Below are 23,557 nucleotides of genomic sequence, written 5' to 3' on the forward strand. Positions count from 1 at the left end.
GTCGTTGAAACCATCTCTGAAGTCGTCGAGCGACTCAATGCGCCGCTTTCACGTTCATCGTTTTTCCGACATTTTTCCTCGACTGTATCCTCTTGCTTATCAATTATTAATTTTGCATTGTGTGTAAAATTGCAAAAGTAACGTGTGAAGTCGCGAAATCCAAATTATTTGATAAAATGGAAAATTTTATTTTATAAACAAAGATTTTTATTTTTTATATAATTAATCCGATTTTGGGAAAATTGAGGCGTAACAAGAAGTAATAACAAACGACTCTCTATCAACTTTTTAATCCGTAATATAATCATTCTTCCATTATAATAAGATCAATACTCTCATAAAGTTGTAATTAATAATACAGTTTCAAAGTATCGGCTTTTAAAAAAGACTTTAATCTTTTAATTAACGATACAACGCGAGAGACTTTTCAAACTCGCGGCTTCTCTCGGCTTAAAAATATAAGTCGCGTTTTCCCCGACGCTATTGCTCATTTCGGTCACTTCGAAATATTACAATATAGTTCAATAAATACCGCTCGCGGATATATTGATTTTTTGGCAGTTTTTATGAAAAAATTGCGCAAACGTTCCTCGATATTGTCGCGTACATATAGCGGCAAAAGAAATTGACACAAAATTGCTACGTAAGCGGAAGAAACAGTCGCAGTTATTGTCGACCATCAGTTGTTGACCTTTAAATATGAAAAAGCCCTCTGGTACGCTGTGCCTCGCTCAACTTTCACCTTTTCGCATAGACGAGCCAGCTCGTGCGCGAGAAGCGCGGGATCATCCTTGAGAACGATCCTTGCCGTGAGCGAAAACACTTTCGTGTTCGTTCCTCGGTGCAACTTCGTGCGCGCTCGCAGTCCAGTCATACTTCACCGAATAACTGAAATATCAGCGCGAGATCATTGCCATTTTCTACGAGATTGCGAGACGCTGCATATCCGCTCTTGTCACGCAAACGTTTGACATCCGTTCGTTCACCTGCAAATCGATCAAATAACGGCGCAAAAAATCACTCCGATATAGAAAACGCAATGGGGTTCGTTTGCGACGATTGTCTAAAAAGCGATTAACGTGTATGTCAAATTATTATTGTCCGAATGGCGAAAAAAAAAAATGCAAAAAATTTATTATACAGAATACATTTTTAAAGAACTTTTTTTTAAGAACCATGTATTAGATTAATAAAATATTTCTGTAATAATGAATTATGTGTAATTTATGGAAAGAGATAATATAATGAAATCGTGTGATTGTGCGCAACGTCAAACTATTAATGAGAATTAATTAATTGATTATTAATGAAAAATAAATAAAATTGAAAAACGTAAACGTTGAGGTATTACATGGTTAAATTATCCCGAGAATGTACGTGTAATATTATATTATATGAGTGTTTCATGCTTTTAGTCACACTATATCAGCGGATAGACACAGACATAGACAAGAGAAACTTCAAAATTACTCTCGTTACACGATATATACATATATATGAGAGGAGAATAATATATATATATATATATATATATATATATCTGATTCTCTCATCCTATGCAATGCATGAATATTTTGCGTAAGTTGCATTATCGAATATGCAATAGAATGTATAAAACGATTGAATGCACACACTTCATATGAAATACTAACGTATTTTATTCACGTTGTGCGTGGCTTTAATGTCATTTTTTGCGCGAAGCTTTTATATTATCTGGATGTAAAATATATATATATATATATATATATATATATATTATAAAAAGAAATCATGTTATTTTTGCGCGGCTCAAAATGTGAAATTACATGGAGAGTTATTTAAAATAGCGAACTCTTTGTTTAAATATTAATTTGTTACATATTCCATTTTTTACCGCTTTTAAGAACATACAGCTATTATAAAATTTTTATCATATCGTATCTAGATCGTTGTATGCGGAATAGTAATATTTTTTAATTTAAATTACACGAACATTTTGAAATTACATGAAGAGTTATTTAAAACAACGAATTCTTTGTCTAAATATTAATTCGTTCCATTTTTTACCGGTTTTACGAACATACAGCTGTTATATAATTTTTATCATATCCTATCTATCGTTGTGTGCGTAATAAATAGTAAAATATTTTTGAATTTAAATTACGCGAACATTTTTGAACGATCTAATTATAGGTACATATGACGATGTATTATTTCGTAAAATTATTTTTCAATACTTATTTTATTATTGCATAGCATATTACTATATATATATATATATATATATCGTATGTACACATTGTACACTATTCGTAATCGTATTCATCGCGAGACATGCAAAATCATCTAACGGCAGTCTACAGGCAGAGAGTGAAATCTGCGGGACACCCTAAGCCACGTTGAGCAACCACTTAATTCGAAATATTAAAGACTATCGACAGCCGCATCGTAATCTCGCGTAATCTCACGTTGTGATGTCTCGATTAACGGGGGTGATGCGACGGTCAGGATTCTCGCCAAGAACCGGGGAATCCATTTGTCGCAGTCACGACTACGAACGACCGGGCCGTCATTAGGGACGGTCTGGAATTTCGAATTCCTGACGGTACTCTCCGCAGGCGGCCGATTATTATTTTAATTCGTCCGCGAGAGACTCGCAATCGCTTCTATATACAGCGAATTGGCATTCGGAGGACTCCGCGTATATACATATATATATATATAGTATAGGCACTCTAATTGTCACGGTGAGGTTTGAAAGTATCCGCGGAGTATAATGTCTGTATCAATTCAGACCGCAAAACACCTGTCTTTAATCCTGGCAATGGAAATGTCACGAGCGATTAAATGTAAAAGCGCGCGCATCGAAAATTCAACATGTCCGATATAATTATGTCAGTTTCGAGACGCGAAGCCGCGGAGATTGCGAGTGCCATTTAAAAGATGAGAGAGGAGGAAGGACTCGTAAACTTTGGAACGAACGATTCGATCTTCGGTTATCGGGGGTCATTGAGAAGAACTAGAAGCATCTATACGCGAACGCGCTCGAGAAAGTGCGACGTTCGCGTCTCTCCTTCTCGATTTACGAGCCGCAGCGAAGCTGCGTCGCACTTCGTTACTCATTAATGAAGCGCTTAATGTTGCGCGCACAACGCACGGATGTAGTTGCATGTGAATGCAAAATGTCTCAGAAGTCATACACTTTCTCCTGGAAATCTCGTGGAAATCAAGAAAATCGCGAACTGAAATCTTACAAAACTTTAATATCGAATTCTTTTCAAATCAATTTATCATGAAGAATTTCAAGTTTTATTAATCAAAAAGTCCTCTCCTCGTGACCGCGAATAAATAATCAATTCTATTTTTTTTTCTTCTTATTCTTTGCATAATTTCGCGTTAAAAATTTTATGTAATTCAAAATTTTAATATTATAAAATTTTTTAATTATAAAAGTTTTAGATATCATTAATAACGTCACTTTAAACAAAAATAGGTACGACAAAAAGAAATTTTGAAAAATGTACATAGAGATAATTTCCGGTATTATATTTTCCCCAGTTCATCAAGAAAATATAAAATAATATTTTATATGTATATAACTCCATCAGTAACTTAAATTACTTTAAATTGCTTTATTAAGTAAAGTTTATAATGGAGAATAAATTGAAGCGAGTCTTTTATTTCGGAATTAAATGTTCCGATGTAATTAAACTAATGCCAACAAAACCGATTGTGAGCACTGATTTCGGTATATTGATTTTACCGGTGTATCGCAAATCGAGTGACGCCATCGATTTCGAAATCAATCGTCTGGGATTGAATCGATTTCACGCATCGATTTCGTAATCACAAATATTGTTTCTCCCAGACCTAAATTGTACGAAACATCAATACACGAAAAAAATTGTTATACGCTGTATGACGATATGCTTCTGGCTTTCGACGAGAAGTAATTTTCTGCGAATAATACAACCTGTTGGAAATAATCTTCGCGTTGCGTATATCCAATGTACATATATCCAATGTAAACATCAAAATTCGCTAGCATAGGAAACGCGGCGTGCAATCACCGCGAAAATACATCGACCGAAAAAAGAAATGCAAAAATTATCGATGTTGCGGTGCGGAAAGAATTGAAATTCTTGCGAGACAATTTTTTTTTTTTTTTTTTGGTTTGTTCTGGAGCAAAGAGCAATCGCCTGCGCCTGCGACTTCCAGAAGCCGTTCCTTGCACTTAACACCTCTCTCTAATAAGTGATACTCTCCGGAGAGCCGCCGCTCTGTTAATTAGAAACTTAGAAAGTAATGACGCGGATGAGATAATTGTTACGTCGCCGGCGTTTCCGCGTGGCGTTACTTTCAAGCGTCTCTTCCCTTTCTTTGTCGCGGCACATTTCTCTCTCGTGTTTACGAGGTTACACTTCAGTTCATCCATGCGTTTCACCGACGCAATGCACTGGCTCAGCTTATCCTCTCCCTCATCTGCTCTTCCGCGCTGAATAGCGATTGGGAAAGAACACCGGGTAGGTCAGCCTCCCGTACTTTTATTTTTATACCCGTCGAGTTTCTCGCGTTATCTTCCTCGCGGCGCAAAAACGAAAAAAAGGGTTAATTAAAAGATACCGACGCGCAAAACAGAGGGATAAAATTATAATAGTTACCTATAAATAACTGTGCGTTGCATAATATCGCGATGCATACTTTTATGTTCCTTTTTTGCGGGACCTGATACTTATGCATAGAAGAAAAAGAAAGCAGACTCGAAGCAAGAAGAGAGCGTAATGAGGATTTGATTGCATGTTGGTAACATCGGTTAACAATGCTAATGATGCAGCCACAGCCATCGAATTCATAATTTAATTAAAGCAAAGAACGGTAATTACTCCATTATTAGAACTAATAGCAGAGGTCTACTTGCTTGCGATTACCGCAGTAAAGTTTAGGCTTGATGTATGATCGCTCGTAACCTACCTTCGTTATGAATATACAGGAATATTGTAAATATCACAAAATAAATACAAAACGAGTGTAAATAGCAGGTCCCGTAAAAATTATGTGATTTATTTGTGTTTACTCCAATAACTGAAAATCTGTTATTCTTATATGTGGAAAATTAATAATAGAAATATATGAAAAATATTTCTTTTTTTCATGAGACATTTACATGAGAGTTATTTTCTTCGATATGTGTTTATTGATTTATTTTCTTCAGCACAATTTTTCATATCTTTTAGAGAAACTTGTATAAAAATTCAAAGTAATTTTAAAATATTATTCCAATTGATATTAATTATTCAAAAGTCGTGCTATAAATAATTCTGTGAATTCTTTTTCATATCTCTAAGAGAAACTTGTATAAAAATTCAAAGTAATTTTAAAATATTATTCCAACTAATATTAAGTTTTCAAAAAATGTGCTATAAATAAGTCTGTGGATTCTTTTTCATATCTTTTAGAAAAACTTGTATAAAAATTCTTGAGTAATTTTAAAATATTATTCCAAGTGATATTAATTATTGAAAAATCGCGCTATAAATAAATCTGTGGATTCTACTTGTAAAAAGTGAAAAGTCTGAGAGAAAGATGTGTTAGGCTGAATTTTCGATGAAAAAAAAAGCAGCATTTTCTTATTGAAGAGAAATTCACTCGGGGCTCGCGATCCCGCCGAGAGAATTAATCGATACAATGTAAATGATCGATTACCGTCCTACATGATGCACAAGGAAAAACGAAGCAACCGGAGAGACTTTAGCATAGTGCAACGTGCAAGCAACCGTGAAAAGGACGAGGTTGGCGTCGGTCGGCGGTTTTTTCGCAATCAGCGCGAGTGATTACTTCCTCACGATATAGGCACGAAAGGGACCGAAGAAGAAGACTCAAGAAAAAGTCGCACTGCCGCATTTTCTTTACTGGGATCGCCATGGCATTTCGTCGTCGGTTCGAGCACAGAAAGAAGATAATCGGTGCGCGCTCTCCAGCCTTTAAGTGAAGCCTCCTCGTTTCAAGGCAATGAAAGGCAGCGTCGCGCCGAATTTTGCGAAAGCGAAATCGTGTACTGAAATTCATCCTCTGGGAGGACGCCGCGATCATGCGGGACCGACATGTACCCTGGCTGCTGCTAGCTCTTCGTTACGAGATCGGTTCGCGTCGCGAGCCGCGATTAGCATAAAAAGTCCGGGCGCGATTATGATACCGCAAAAGGTCAGCGAGCCTAAATCACCTGAGCCAACACAACGAGGGCAACGAGTGGGTCACGATGGGGTCCCTTGCATCTCCTTCTCCGGGCCTCCGTTCCGTAATCATCGGCGCGCTTTCGTAACGATCCGTTATGTTGCCGCGCTACCGGTCACCGGTAATTAGAGTCCTTCTGCCACCGCTTCTGCGACCCGCAGCTCGCTGAAGCTCGTAGAATCGTAACAGTATTTTCATTTCCTTCATACAGATAGCTATACTCTCGACCCGGCCGTTTCGCTAATGGCCCACGCAACCGCACCGTCACTAATGGAGACGCGTCATGTGTTATACGTTACCTTATGTTATTAACCCATGCAAATGTCGCGGACCGCCGATGCATCTGCGTATGCGGTGCACGTGACTAGAATCAAAATGTCCTAAGAGACCGTAACTAGGCTAATATTAATTTACGCTAATTCAATGGTTAAATGAGATCGCGCGGAGAGCAAAAGATTCTCTCTATATTATATTATTTTTTTTGATTATACAAATTTTTAAATTGTAAAAATATATTTTGACGTAATCCTTTCAATTATTTTGTGTTAAATAGTCATAGAGTATCATTTGTCCTCGGGACGTTCTCAAATACTAATTAGACATTTTTGTTGTATAAAATGTTTAAATAGTGTGCGTTGTCGTATTATTGAAAATTAAAGATTAAATGTCTAATTCTTTTAATATCATATAATTATATATATCATTGATTATTATGATACAATTTCTAGTTTGCTTTAACAGCAAAATAAGGAAAAGAATTTTTAGACCATATTATTTTCTTTTAAATATTAAATGATAAAACTTAACGACATGTTAAACAATTTATAAAAGTAGTTCGTCAATCACTTGTCTCTCGTAAATCAAACGTACATCGTTTTCGTTGAAGTCACGCCGTCACCATTCTGTATGAACTATGCAGAATTCATGTAGCGCTAAATAACTCATGATAGACAACGCAAGATGATCAGTTGCGATTAATAACAATCAGCAGAACATTAGAACATTGCAATAATACCGATGTAGTCGACGTCAATCAGCTTGTTAGATTTGATAGAAGTCATGATGTATCTTGATTCGCATATCTAAGCACTTGCAGTTAGGCATGCATATACAGATTGCTATCAAAGACACCTGTATCTAACATTTGCATCAAATGCAATTGAAAGCTATCTGCATGTATGAACAGTCCTATTATTTAAATATTTGCGATATTAAATCACGTATGATGATTCTAAGTATATCCAAAATTAAAAAATAGAAATAAATAAACTCATCGAATCGGAATCCGATTACTCACATAAAAATAATGAAATCAAAGATCAAGCAAAAAGTTGCATCAGAGAAGTAATAGTTCTCGGATTCCACAAAGTGCATCGAACAATCGATCGGAAAAAGTTTTTAATAAAACGCGTTCTCCGTGCAAAGCTATTCAATCAAAGTATCATAGATTTCACATTATAAATTCATCACATATAGTCGCTGCTCATGAATGATCGTCGAAGAGTTAATGAAACCGGAGTGTTTGTCTCCGGTTGGCTGGGATCCTTGTCAAAACGAACCGCTTTCCCGTTCCTCGCTTCGAAAGAGGAGGGATCGTATTCTTTTTCCGCGGCTCTCTTTCTCAGATCGCCGGATCAATCGGTGGCGAAACGAGGTCTTCAAACAAGTAGAGTACCGGGCGAATCCCTCCCTTCTTCCTCACCCCCTGCCTCAGCCACCGATTCGGTGTGGGAGAAAGGAAGAGAGCGTTGCCCAAGCAGCAACACAGCGCGCTACGTGGAACAGGAACGTAATTATTATCGCCGGGTTACGTATTCGGATGTTCTTCCGCTCGTCGAATCTTCTCACATACTACACCACCGCGCATAGACACGCTCGGAACAATGGCTTGGCCTCAGGAGCGATTCCCATATTATGCAAATGCCAGCGCTCTATCCCGCTTCGCGTCTCGTCCCGTCTCGTCGAGCCACCTCGTCGCTTTACGCTCAACTCAATAGGATAGAATGGAGTTATGCTGATCTTGAAGGGAACACAACTCGTCGAATACAATATATAATTGTGGCTTTACGAATGTGCCAAAATATTGAACTTTTTAGAAAACAATGAAGGTATTTTTGCGAGAAATCTCTATCTCTGTTCTGTTTCCAAAATGTTTTCTCAAACGCTCTCCTCAATAGAATGGAGTTATGCTGATCTTGAAGGAAACACAACTCGTCGAATACAATATATAATTGTGGCTTTACAGAATGTGTCAAAATATTGAACTTTTTAGAAAACGATGAGGGTATTTTTGCGAGAAATCTCTTTCTCTGTTCTGTTTCCGAAATGTTTTCTCAAACGCTCTTCTCAATAGAATGGAGTTATGCTGATCTTAAGGGAACACAAACTCGTCGAATACAATATATAATTGGGGATTTACAAATGTGCCAAAATATTGAACTTTTTAGAAAACGATGAGGGTATTTTTGCGAGAAATCTCTATCTCTGTTCTGTTTCCAAAATGTTTTCTCAAACGCTCTCCTCAATAGAATGGAGTTATGCTGATCTTGAAGGGAACACAACTCGTCGAATACAATATATAATTGTGGCTTTACGAATGTGTCCAAAATATTGAACTTTTTAGAAAACAATGAAGGTATTTTTGCGAGAAATCTCTATCTCTGTTCTGTTTCCAAAATGTTTTCTCAAACGCTCTCCTCAATAGAATGGAGTTATGCATGATCTTAAAGGGAACACAAACTCGTCGAATACAATATATAATTGTGGATTTACAAATGTGTCAAAATATTGAACTTTTTAGAAAACGATGAGGGTATTTTTGCGAGAAATCTCTATCTCTGTTCTGTTTCCGAAATGTTTTCTCAAACGCTCTCCTCAATAGAATGGAGTTATGCTGATCTTGAAGGGAACACAAACTCGTCGAATACAATATATAATTGTGGACTTTACAAATGTGTCAAAATATTGAACTTTTTAGAAAACAATGAAGGTATTTTTGCGAGAAATCTCTATTTCTGTTCTGTTTCCAAAATGTTTTCTCAAACGCTCTCCTCAATAGAATGGAGTTATGCAGATCTTAAAGGGAACATAAACTCGTCGAATACAATATATAATTGTGGCTTTACAAATGTGTCAAAATATTGAACTTTTTAGAAAACGATGAGGGTATTTTTGCGAGAAATCTCTTTCTCTGTTCTGTTTCCAAAATATTTTCTCAAACGCTCTCCTCAATAGAATGGAGTTATGCTGATCTTGAAGGGAACACAACTCGTCGAATACAATATATAATTGTGGCTTTACAAATGTGTCAAAATATTGAACTTTTTAGAAAACAATGAGGGTATTTTTGCGAGAAATCTCTTTTTCTGTTCTGTTTCCTAAATGTTTTCTCAAATATCTTGGAAAAATTTTGAATAAATAAATAAATACTGAAGAGAGATATTAAATTGTAGCATACAGATTATTATAAATTATACGAATATATGCTGATTTTATTTATATTTGCTTGATAAAAATCTGACGTTACACATTATTTTTATTAATATGTAAATTTCGATACCGCAAATTCAATCAAAGGGTCATTTATTCTCGTAATCAAGTCCAAAATTGCGAAACTCGATAGTTTCAAATTGCAATTTTCTCGCATGAAAAAATGTCATAATTATGAAATAATCTATTTGTCGTTTTTTTTTCCGTCTCTCCCAGATGTATGTGCGTTCGTGGTTTTTTTTTTCGTGGGTCACTTTTTCAACTCTGGAAATGTAGAAATAAAATATTCAGAGCAACTGCAAAAGCCGATTTCGCGACTATCATTTATGCGTCACATATTGGATTTTTGTACCGCTATCTAAATTTATCATCATTTCGTATTTTTGACAATTTTCCGAAAATAATCCATGTTTCTCAGTGCATGTAAGAATTTTCTCTAATTAGTCACATCAGCGAAAAATATTATTTATTTATTATTTATTATTAGCTTAGATGCAAACAAAGGAGGAATACATAAGCGCATCAACGAAAAATATTATTAGCTTGGATGCAAACTGGGGGGAATATATATGAGCTCTTAGGTGTCGCAAATTTTTTAAACTCACGCGCTGCCATTCACGTTTCTGATGTGAATACCATTCACGCGAGTCTAAGATCGTTGTTTTTCGAACTGCCAATTTTCGCTCTCAGGATATTACATTTTCTCATATTGAGTCACCGTGTCGCAAGCCGCGGAGGACTCGTGTAATCTCATGTTTTGAATTAAGGGAAATGACGCAATCGCGGTAAAAGAAGGTGGAAGGCCGCGCCACAAAATTTTTCGAAATACTGTCTTACAAAGAAATTATGAAAGTTTTGTCTTTGGAAAAAAATTCGCATCGGTGGATCAAATAGGCGGAGATAATGTCTAAAGTTATTACGTTATTCGATGGTGGGTGGGATCTCCTGTTTTCTCCTTCCTCAATAAAAGGCGATCGCTGTGCGACGATAATAAGACTTTAGATAGTTTTGTAATTACGATTGTGGTACCGAATGTTTCTTCTCTCATAAAAAGTGGAAGATTATTCCGGTATTTCACAAAATAGATTTAAATAATTAATTCATGGGAAAAAGAACGTGAAACAAATTTGCAACATATTTATAAATCTATTTTTAGATGACTTATTATATAACAACAAAAATGGAACAGTAATAACATTATACAGTAATAACGTTAATACGTTGAAGGACTAATTGTAAGACGTGTGTGGATATAATTACCATAGTGAAATTCATTTTGCGACATGAGAGTCACATATTTTTGCGTCATAGTAATTACACTAAAATATTTCGTTCCTATATTTTTCCAACATGTTTTTCCGCATTCCAGCATCTTGAGAAACAAAATTATAAAATAAAGGTTTTCTTTACGATACATATTTCTCGCGTTTTCGTTAACGTATTAAATGGTGCATTTCTTATGAAGGATTGCAAAATCAAGCAAAAATGACACGATTATTCCTTCAATATGACTCTTTTTTTTATTCACACTTAACGCTAAATGTAACCGTCCCATTCCGAGTATTCGTTACCTATGTATATGTATATGAAAATCCACTTCTACATATGTGTCACAACGGGGGGATAAAATCGTCACATTCGCCACTAAATTTTTCAGATTAATGCCGCGAGAGAGCGAAGATTTGTTGGTGCATAATACATTTATACATTCCCATCTCTATCCACGTTGCATTTAACGCTATACATGTGCGGCTTCCTGATTTCGAGTGTTATTTGTCTGGTACGAGAGGCAACGTTTAATGGCAACACGAAATGGAAGACGGCTACAATCAACATGCGGCGAGGACACGAGGGCCAAAGTTTAATCCTGCGACCTAATTTCCGCAGCCGCACATTTTGCAACGCGGTTCCCGCGCGCGCTTTCCGCGAAATAACGAATTAATAATTAATTGGTCAGCCGGCTGTTATGTACGCTCTGGATGAAACGACATCGATTTACCGATACGCCAATAAATGATAGAAACGATATACCATTAGATTGAATTCAATTGACGCGCGAGATCGCACCGCTTTAATCCGCGGAGCTAATCCGCGGAGAGTATAAAAAAGACAAAAGAGAGGATTGCGTGATATAATTTCCTTGGATATGCGTTCTCGCGCGCGTATAACGATGAGACGGTGCATCCTAGTGCATCGCTGATCCATGCAGCTGAAACAAGGAGGAACGGTGATGCGGGACGTTAACGCGCGGCAGACAACGTGCCATAATCGCGTGTATAATGATACGGCCTTCCCGCTTTCTCGGCGAAATAAAGGACTTTCTTTCCCACGCGCTCGCGCATTCGCACCTCGAAAAATCCGTTGTCAACCCGGCTGATTTCGTTTCGTTTCATTCGCACGCACGTAACATCACGGTATATACCGTGCTACCATAATAGGGAGGCTTATAACCCTTTTCATACCCGCTGGCTATAATTCCCTTCTGTGTTAACTTTTGACGTGCGCCTCCTATTGATCTCGACGCGGTCTCTCGCAACTGAAACCGCTTTTAAACTTGTTGACTATTATAGTGGTTTTCGTCAATGTTGCGGAATTTCTAAAGCTATGCAACTGTCTATGTATATTTTTCAGGCTGTTAGATACCATTCCAACAAAGTGAATATTATACATACGGTATACATAGTAGTTATCATTTTTGCCTCTTTTTGCCCTTCCACGATTGATCGGTTAAAATCATATTTTATGAAACATATAGATTTGTATCTACATTTAACAAATATAGATGCTTCGCGACAGATTTTAGACACAAACTAATCTGTCAAATAACGTGGCAATTAAATAATGTATATATATATATATATATATATATATATATATAAGAAAATTATTGCTATTAATGATTATTTCACAATAAAATTATCACAAATTAAATAACGTTGATATTCGATTCGACTAAATAAAATAATAACTAAGAACGATGAAAATCGCTGAACGAATAAAATTCTCGTTGAGCTGTCATGTCACTGTCACATCTTTTCGAAACAATATTCGCAGATTTTATAATAAAGATCAAATTATTCTTTTACATCGCATTATTCAAATACAAAAGCTCATAATAATGCCGGAGAAGAGCTTCGGGAAATCTCGAGATCGAATCAACAACGATTCCCTTTTAGCACGCTCAGCTATTTACAATGTATAACCGCAGGGAACTTTTTTATACGCCCCTTTTAAAGTTTAACGATAAATTAAACATCATCAAACTGCGCAAATAAAATTCTAAAAAGAGAGAAAGTCTCTTTCCTCTCTTCTTGGGAGAAGAATTCTGCCAAAAAGCTTTTTTGAAATATCCGATACTTGGGCATTTTTTGCACTAGCAATTGTATCACTTGTCATCTTTTACTCTCGTCATATTTCTTTATCATCCACGTAATTTTATATATACTTCACAAAAATCATGCGCAAAGAAGTGCATCTTCATTGAAAATTGATTCTAAATTTGTTAAAATGTGTGTACGACAAGAAACGCGGATCTGGCAGATCCTATATAACAAAAAGAAAAAATATTCCACAACTAATTTGCATTCTAATATCCTCGGACCTTAATTTACTTTCGTCCCATTAATTGTCTCTTAACTGTTTTCTCGTAACTTAATTTAACTTTGACAAGTTTTTTTACCCTGCCAGTCATTTGAATCTTTACACAATAACGGGTTCTTATACATATATATATATATAAACAAGTACCATCAAACTAATTAATATATACATGTATATATATTAAATCTTAAAAATTCTCAGATGAATTAGTTTCTAAGCAAATCTCTGTTTTTCGACGTTCTGCATTTCGAAGCAGTTTAGAGTTTGAGAGTCGAATGATGACGTCTTAAGCGAGTCACACTATGCCATGTACTTAATTAACGCGACAGTTGCCTGGAGGATTCTCTAGGGCACAACGAGAATGAGTTTCACGTTTCTGATAGTCGTTGAGGAGGGAAGCCCGATGTCGGAACAAAGGCGGCCAGATAACGAAGTAAACCTAGGCATCTTAACTTAGAACGTATATACGTATCTCCTCTTTCCTTTGTGATGCTAATTCGATAATTATTTCAGTAGGATTAACTGAAAGTAGTTGGGAGGAGCACAAGTATGAGGAAAGAGACATATGCATCGAAAATCGCTCGAAATAACTAGATGACTTTTGTTTCTTTCCATGTTTGCTACTATTCTGTCAACTAACTTAATGCATCCTATTTTTTACAAATTGATACATATCAATTTATATCAATGTGCTATCAATATATTTAGTAATACAAGACTCAGTTTTTCCTCTAATAAACCCTCATAAAATATTTCGACACATGTTTCTAAAATCCAATTAAAATTTTGTTGCAAATTGCCGAGGTAATAATTAAAAAGCTACTTCTTGTACTTATTACAAATGAAAATAATTAAAAATGGTTTCTCATAATTGATAACAAGTCAAACTTTAAATTAAACGAGTTTGATGGAAGGAAAATATCGATGTGCCGACGAAATCGATTTAATAGTTTGAACAGAGACTTACAAAGTTGTCGAATTTTGAGTAAATTTATAATTACTATCGCAAATTTCCGGTTTGTGATAAATAAATTACGCGGTTAAAATATATACATATATCTATATACACCTGTTCGGTGTATCTCTCTGTGATCTATAGAGCGTGCATTCTATTTGCTTATAGTTCAGCGACCCATGAAATTCCTGCGACTTGGAATTGCCGTACATATATACGTTTTCGCAATACGACGTTTATCGTCGAACTTTACCAATTCTAAGTTTAAAAAAAATGGCACATGACGTTTGCTTTTGTCAACAAAATAAGTGCCGCGCAATATAAGTGCGGCGAATAATATCGGCATCGATATATCGATATGATCGCAGGCGCAACATCGGAGCATATACGAAATCCACAGCACGCTCTGCTACTCCTATTAGATCAATAACTTTGAACATTCACCGGCAAATAGCCTCATCGGCACACAGCTGTCGATCGATTCCGACTTCGTACCAACGTACTGGTATCGAAATACACGAGATTCAAAGACTGCAGAAAAGTAATAACGACGAATTTTTGTTTCCAGTCCCGCAGCGATGTCCTTCGCTTCGCAACATTTTCCTATATAATAAACAAAAAATATTCGCTCGACGAGATATGAAATTTTACAAAATATTAAATATCAAGTATTCCAAAACTTTTTGTAATTAAATATATTGAATATTGCGCACGTAGCAATCTTTTAATTTTTATAATAAAATATTTTATATCAAATATTTAAAGTGAAATACATATATATTGCGACTAATTAGATTTTGAACAGACTAATTAGATTCTGAATTTTTATTAAAGTCAATTTAAAATTGGCAAAAATTATTATTCCTAGACTCAACAAAAATCAATTTGTCAATAATCTTAATTTTTTATTTATAAATGCATATAGCAATTATTTTAAATAAAATTTTTATTTACGATTACTATAACTTTGAATATATACAATACAAAACAACAACGCAAAAAAAATATTTGAAAATCCAGTAATTAAATCAAATCATTAGTGTATAATTATTTTCTCAATTGTTGCATTACATAAATATTTACAACAATACACGCAGTTCATGGATGTAGAAGCCTTTGAAATACTTGTTCGAAATATCAAATATCTGGATTGAAATCAGAGTCGACTACAACAGTGGCGTCATTTTTCCTCTTTAATTGCTATCTCGAAGGACGTTTTATATCATGAAATCTGAGTATATATTTATAAAATTTAAAAAATGTTAAGATACAAAAATATCACATCCATGTATATAAATACATTATAATAATTTTATTAATTTAAAAATTATAGAGTAAAAATTAATACTATTAATCATTAATTTGCATTATTTTTTATATACTCTGAGAAATATATATATATATATATATATATATATATATGTGCACACATTGTTTCTGTAACAACTACAAATGAACTTTTAGAGTAAGATATATAGTGCACCAACTGGCATGAATTTAGTGCCGCAGTTCATTCACGTCCTGCCTAATAGGTAGACGTTAATCTCTTTCTAATTCTATAGAAAAGGTCTTTCAAAACAACAATCGAGGCTTCGGAAAACTGGCGTGCATAGTATGAATCAGATTTATGAATCATCACATACCTAGCGTTTGTAAATCGTGGACATGTGTAATCGACATTTGCACAAATCATATAATAGAAATTGTGGTCCTGCTAATTAAATCATTATATCACTTGACTCGTCAACAAATAATCCGTAAATATTAAAAATCGGGAGTGATTAAAAGTTGAAAAAATTCCCCAAGCATTCGAGTCGCAAGTGTAGTTAAGAAATTTGCTTTTAAATTCAATATCGCGCAAACTTTGCAGAATCTTAATTAGACATTTTTTACATCACCGAGATGTTGCGTTTAGATTTGAAAAAAAAATATAAAATTGAAGATAGAGAAACTCCCTGGCAGATCTACTTGAATACAAAGCCATTCAACTGCGTTATTACAAAAACATATAATAAATCGTGACAATTTTGTTGTAATCAATCGCGCGCGATTGTGTCGAGGAGCAAGAGAATATAGCTACTATCACACGCACATAAAGGATATATATATATATATATATATAGAGAGAGAGAGAGAGAGAAAAGAATTCTACCGGTGACGTCCACGTCAAAGCGATTACATTTTATCGATAATAGGATTCGCGCGATTCGCGTCCGTGGCGAAGTGGTAGATCCCACTTTGATGTGGAAACTGGCCGGACGAGGACTAGTAGTATAGCCAGAAACCGGGCGAGCAGCGATCGTTTATCGCATTAGCGGACGGTCCACGTTTCCGCGCGCCCGGTACCTTCGGCAAATTGGGAATTACGGCTATATCGAAACTTTGATGTAACTCCACCGGTCGGTCCCGGCTCGAAGCCATTTCCCGGTTCAATTTAAGTACGAATACGATCGCCAAGATAACGTCCATCTACCGCGATTATCCTGTAAAGCAAACTCCCAAAAGGACGACGGGCAGCCAATATGCCGCGCGTATATATTTCCACATCCGCGAGTAATCGTTTACCTCAAACCGTAATATATATATATATTTGTATTATAATATGTTGATATTATAAATATTATAATACCTCAATGTTAATTATAATATATTAATATTAATACACAATATATTAATACTAATATATAATATATTAATTATAATATATATTGATAGATATGATGCGTTAGAATAAGATGTGAATGCATCTTTTATTGCTACATAAAATAGAATAGAGCTACAGGATTCAAAGCAGAAAGAAAGAAAGTTATGATATTCTCTTTACTTTGTTCGCGTTGATTATAACATTCCCTTTTTCCTCTTATTTCAAATGCCATAATTATCAGTCGAGGGAAAAAGCTCGTACACACAGGGCTATATTAAATAAATCTCTCTGTATACAAATACCCAGTTACAATCTGTCACAAACCTTGCTTAACGCGTAATGCTGAACAAGGGCATTTACATTGCGCACGATTAATGTCACTCGGCGAGGCAAATTATGCGCGTTGCACAAAAGCATGCCCTCCGAAATGCATCGAATCTCGATGTAACGATGCAACGCTCGTCATTACGCCGTGGCCCAAATTAGTATCCATCTATTATACATATATATTAAATTATATCAAACCCGCGTGATTATCATTCTGATCATTCATAATGCAATCGTAATAGTAGGAACGTATATTGAGCTTTCATTATCTTTAAAATTGCAAAAAAGTTCACAGTTAAAAATATGTACCTATATAGACACATATTTTATTATTTTATTATTTTATATTTTATTATTTATTTCAGATAGAAAGTATTAAATCGCGAAATTAATTGTGCTCTTCATACATTCACTTTTTTCTCATAATTAAAAAATTTTTCATAATATACAGAATATGCGTTTACCATATTTGTATTTATCATCACTTTTGAAATTTTTGTGATTTCGAATCGCAGCGCAATTTTACGTCAAAACAAAATTGAATAAATTGACGTATTAGCAATTCACCGTGTATATATGCATACATGTATATCGTGAATCATTTACTTTCGATATAGAAACACACGGATTTATCACCGATGTTACGAATATCCGACAGATTTATTTTCACTCGTTGATCGCATTAATCGTAGCTCCGCGCAATCGATTTCTCGCTGTTTCTGATTAAACGGCCGATTTAATCGTATTACTGTATAAACCTCTTCAAGATTTATAGTTTTTGTAGATGTCACATACTTTGAAACTAGGTTACAATTGAATCCGGGACTAATCACTGTAATTCGGATCTAATCTGGAGCCGTGCCGTTCTGATGGCAAGTGAATCGATGCTGTCAGGATCAATCAGAGGTAATAATTAGAAACTACTTGTGTACAAATGACAGTTGTAAAGACAAATGGGAGAAAACAATTGCTTCCTCTCTTCCTCGTTTTTCTTCTTCCACTCGCGATTAAACTATATCATTTTAATTTAATGCAAAAATATAAATCTCTACGTAGAATGATAATACTTTTGCTCTTTCAGCTCTGTAACTTTATGACTCTTTATGAATAACAGAATTTCTCGAATAGCAAGATGTGAAATCTGGGAGAGAATAATAATTAATGATAAAATGTAATTATTAATAAAAACGAAACATTTTGTACATTTACCGGATAAAACAAAGTATGCTGTTTTTTTAAAAAGTCAAAACTCGCATTTCCATTCTATATATGTGCACGTGTCAGTTTGACGTTGATCTTTTAGTAAAAGGAAAAGAGAAAAGCTACAATGGGGAAGGCTGGCAAAAAATCGAAAGCAAAATAATTGAATGAAAATAACAGAACAACGTTCGCTTTACGTTTCTCGGATACTTGTAGTTTCAAATTTTTACGAAAAAAAATCTCTCACTTTCGAACGTAATTTAATAAGTTAAAAATAATTTGACGTTGCAGGCGGAGGACTCGAAACGAATCATACGAGCGAAATAAATCCAATATAGAGCTTGCTCTCGGCGCAGAAATAGAAACACGTTTGCGAATCCAGCCGCGAGCGGGAATTAACGAGACGAAGAAATTTGATTGCTTTATTAATATACACAGAGAAGAACCATCTCGAGAGAAGCTCGCGTATTCGAGCGTGCCGGACGAGAGACGTGCGATTACATTCGCGTATATAATAATTACACCTGATGTTGGCCACACAGCGTGAGAGACTCTTTTGCGCCACGTTTTTGTCGGCCCAAGACACGAAGGGGGATGAGGAGCGAGATAGAGATAGAGAGAGAAGATCGCGAACCTCGGGCGAGATTTCCACAGATCTCGCGTGCCTGGAAGTTCGCGTGCAAAAATGGGTCATACACACATATTTCGTTATGACGCGTTGCTTAACAATCCGCCACTTTGTTTGACATCGCATTGTGCGCGCCGTATTCACCTGGTCGGCGAGCGCGAATTAATTAGCCAGAGAAGATTAATTAATTATGGCGACCTCGACGGATTCGACCTAGAGGCGTCTTGCGCCTTTAATATATCGTTACGCCCGACATCGAATTTAGCAAGGGGGTTTATTTTCATAATCAAAGTCTCCGGGCCCTAATTAGACTTATTGTATTGCAATGTAATGCATAAACAGTACATTTATCATATTTGTTTTAGAAATCTTATATAAAGTTCGTACTCTCACGATTCATTTGTCAAATAATTGTTCAACAGTTTTCTTTTTCGTACAAGAGAAAATAATACTTTTTAATAGTAGACTTGAAAATTTGGACACTTTATAAATGATATAATATCGCAAAAATATATGGATCAATGTATAAGAATATTTTTAAATGTCAATAGCAGAATAGAAAATTCGTTCTCCCTTATAGCGAACGTAGATGATAAAGTTAAGAGCTATCGGAGGGGAACTTGTCGGCATGATCGCATGCACAAATTGGGTCTGCTTCGTACGTATGTAAGAGCCTAGATAACAAGGGAGTGAAATTTCTAGCATCGCGCAACTATCTTCCAAGTTATTGTGCATTCGCGTATTATTTCTGCCTGTCGAAGAATAGAGGCCTTTAATCTGTCAATTATATGTAAACGCGCGACAATTATAATAAAATATTCTAAAATAATTGTAGCAATTAAATTCGAAGTTGAAACTTAAATTCTCGCGATAAATTCTCTAACGTAAATTAAATGAATATTTGTTTCGCGCGAGAATCGGTAAGCGAAGAGCACGAGGATTGCATTATATCAAATTGAACATTGTATCCAATTTAAGCACGAAGTTCGGCGGCGGAGCGAATGCTAAGGGCTTTCAGAAGGATCTGTCAGGTTGTTCGTGCGATAATGGAGCAGCGAAATTTCCTTCGTATCGCGCAGAACTACCCTTACAGCAAATAATCTTTCACCGAGTTGACGACAGATGCCAAACTGCTAATGATATTCTGCGTGCCATGTTTCTCGTTGACGTGATATTATACTTTACGTTGCGTATCTTTAATCTTAGTTCGCGATACACCGCGATATTCAACATCGAGTTTTACATATAATAAACGGGAGAGAATAAAGAGTTGTTTCTGACATTTTCTCTCATATATCATACATTGTACAGAAATATCAAATATCGAATATTACGAGTAACACCCGAGTGCTTTTCTGTATCAGATTGTCTCTAATTCTTCCTAAAGCTGATTAATTCTTTAATACACTTTGCAGTTTAACACGATATTTTCAGCATTTATTTTTTTTTAATAACACTTCACATGTGACTTACGAAATATATTGATTCGCTTAATTAAATTTTCGACTCTAAATCAAGTTGCAAAAAATAAAAGTAGAGATTACGATAAAATGCAAAATTTGAATAATGCATCATCTACTTTTATTATGCTTAACAATATTGCAAAGATTAACGACGGGAAATAATCCGAGGGAGATAAATAAAAAGTTAAATGACAAATGTTCTTCCTGATGTCGGGACCGCAGGGTCGGTCGCTATTTAAATGCGCGTTTGAAAAACTGCGCCTTTCCTGATGTCGACGAGAATAATAAAAGGGGTTTTGCTTGTGTGCGGAGAGAGAGAGAGAGAGAGAGAGACGCGTGGAAACGCGCCAAAGTTTGTTCGATTCAACGGGAATGCCTCCTGATGCGTTTATAAGGCTCGGGAAAAGTTGGAGTAAAATCTAATTAAGCGGTAAAATGTTGGAGTGCACTGCTCGATGAAATTATCCAACAATTGTTTGCATACAACATAATTCCCAATTAAAATCTGTTTCATATGATGTAAAAGTTAATTACCAGAATCCGTAGCTTTGCATGAGAAAAGTTTTGCATTAAAATTTCATTTACATATTTTCTGCTCATATACGCGATTTTGTGCAAAAGCTATCATTTTACTCACAATAATAAAACATAAAAAAATATAGTCGAGGCTATTTTTATTTTATAAAAAACAGCGCGATATCAAATATTCGCCTCGTTGCATTTAATAAATAATAAAATAAGAGCAGTAGAGAGATATACTTCTCGCAGATTCCGTTGAAAAAAAAAATTATTTGACGGCAAAAATACGGAAACTGCCAAAAATGAAATTTGCTCGAAAAAGTTAAGAGGACTTTATTCTCGTTAAATTTTATTCTCGTTCTTGTAAACTAATGCTCCATCGATCCGCGTCAGTTCGCGTTACATCTCCGGTTATGGAAATACTTTGCCTTGACGATGACCCTTCAGTTAAACATGCCAGAAAACTCTCGTGTCAAATGCACTATTAAAAATTTTGATTAAATTTCTTCCTGCGTTTTTGTACACGAATACGATATTCACAAGTTTCAGCTGTTTCGGAGCAAACTCCTCTATATAAGTGACGTGCTACTTTAAAGACAGGATCGCTTTTTCGATCTCTTTTTAAGATAAATAATGATAGCGAACGAACCGGCAGTGTTCGGTTCAGATGAAAAATTGTATACTTTCATCAATATTGAAGTTTCCGCACAATGTAATATGATGTCGAATATAATATAATAATGACTTCATTATTCCAGATATAAATGGAACAATGTAATGAGAATCCTAAACTTTGAGCAGAATTGTCAAGCGTTCTGGATAGTATTATTGTGTATTTCAACTGTCAAATTTTAACTTTGTTAGAATTTGTAAAATTGTTTTGCATTTATAATTTATATGTCATTAAATTTTATTATAATTGTTCAAATATTTTAATTTTATTTTTGAAATTCTCTTCTGCATATGTATGCAACATTTAGAGAAATATATACTCTAATTGCTAAAATCACATGACCGAAAAATTAAAACTCACACACACATGCACATTTTATGTTGCAAGCTAATTGTAAATTCAACCTAACTTTATTACAAAAAAAGTTGAAGGTTCTATAAAAAATTGGTCTACGACGATTCGATGCTTTCCAAAATTTAAAACTTTTTGCAAAAAGATGAATATTAAAAAGTCTGCAACATATATTTAAAAATACTACAATAATTAAATAACTCAATACATAAATAGTTCTACATTTATTTCCTCTTTACTCCGATTACTTTTATTTCTGTATTTCAAAAGGGAATGTCTCCGTCGTTTTAAAATGCGTGGGAGAATGAATGTGCGATATAAAAATATACGTATACGTATATAAATATTGAAGCTTTTGAAATAGAAGAACGGCAGCGTACTATCAATGACAACGGCACGTTCTCCATGGGGAACGCGTATACATCCCGAGGGAAATAATTTTTATACGCGAAGCAAAAAGCTTTTACGACGATCTCGTACCTGGTGTTAAGTCCCGCGAGCGTCCGGTCGAACGTTCGCCGATGGTGACAACACTATCCCTGGATCCTCGGGACCCCTAAATCTCCAAAAATCGTAGCACACACGCGACCGGCTCCGATACCGGGGAAAACGAGGGCGAAACCCACGTCGTCGCACTCGCGCGTTCTCGTTCGCGTCGGTTTCGCGAGCGAAGGGATGAAAAAAAAAAGGGAGAAAAAAAGGGAAAAGGGAGAGAAAAGAAGAGAAAAAAGAGAGAAAGAGCGAGAGCAGCGAGAAGAGCCGAAGCGAACTTGAAGCGGGCGCTCTCTCGTCGCGAGGGAGTCGCGGCACGATACTGACGAGTCGCCTGTGGGGCGCGCGAATCTCATGCCGCCAGGATCTCCATCCCTACCCTCTTTCGCCGGCGCGGCGCGGCGCAGAGCGTAGCGGCGCCCGACATTCAGGCCCGGTTGATCCACGGAGGAGCGACGATCCCGAAACGGCGGACGGACGCGAGTCTCGGGGGTTGATTATCAATCAGTCCGCAACACTCTGCGTCTGACATGCGGAACACTACATATATATGTATACGCGGGTTAATCGCGTAACTGTCGCATTCAGCGGGTTTATCGCATGCAGAACGCTCCTATGTACGAAACATCAGCTCTTCTATATAAGTGTACGAGATCATTAATTTTGTATTAATTATGTAAGATAATTAATTGTATAGCGTAATTCATTATATAAGATTATTAATTATATCGAAGTAATTAAATGTGTATCTGTTAACGCATTTGATTTGATTGTTGTCTAAGAGTATTCGATAATATATGTATTTACATTATATATAATTATCGGATATATATAATATATAAATATATATAAAATATAAATATATATAAAATATAAATAAATATAAATAAATATAAATATAAATAAATAAATATAAATAAAATAAATATATATAAAAACGTAGATATTTGAGAATCGCCAGACAGAATTTAAAAAAGATAAGAATCTTCTCTCGACCGTACTTGCA

At 35.5% G+C, this 23,557-nt stretch overlaps 1 protein-coding gene across 1 annotated transcript in view; it reads right to left on the bottom strand.

Annotated features, from left to right (window-relative positions):
- thw (chitin-binding domain protein thawb) overlaps positions 1–22,859 on the bottom strand; it is a 43,843-nt gene extending 20,984 nt beyond the window's left edge. The window contains exon 1 of the mRNA XM_029306094.2: positions 22,540–22,859. The gene's annotated coding sequence lies outside the window, so the exon portion shown is untranslated. The remainder of the gene's footprint in view (positions 1–22,539) is intronic.
- Positions 22,860–23,557: the final 698 nt, after the last annotated feature.

This window comes from Nylanderia fulva, unplaced genomic scaffold, assembly GCF_048542155.1.
Source record: "Nylanderia fulva isolate GAGA-0341 unplaced genomic scaffold, ASM4854215v1 Scaffold3, whole genome shotgun sequence".
In the NCBI taxonomy this organism is placed as follows: domain Eukaryota; kingdom Metazoa; phylum Arthropoda; class Insecta; order Hymenoptera; family Formicidae; genus Nylanderia; species Nylanderia fulva.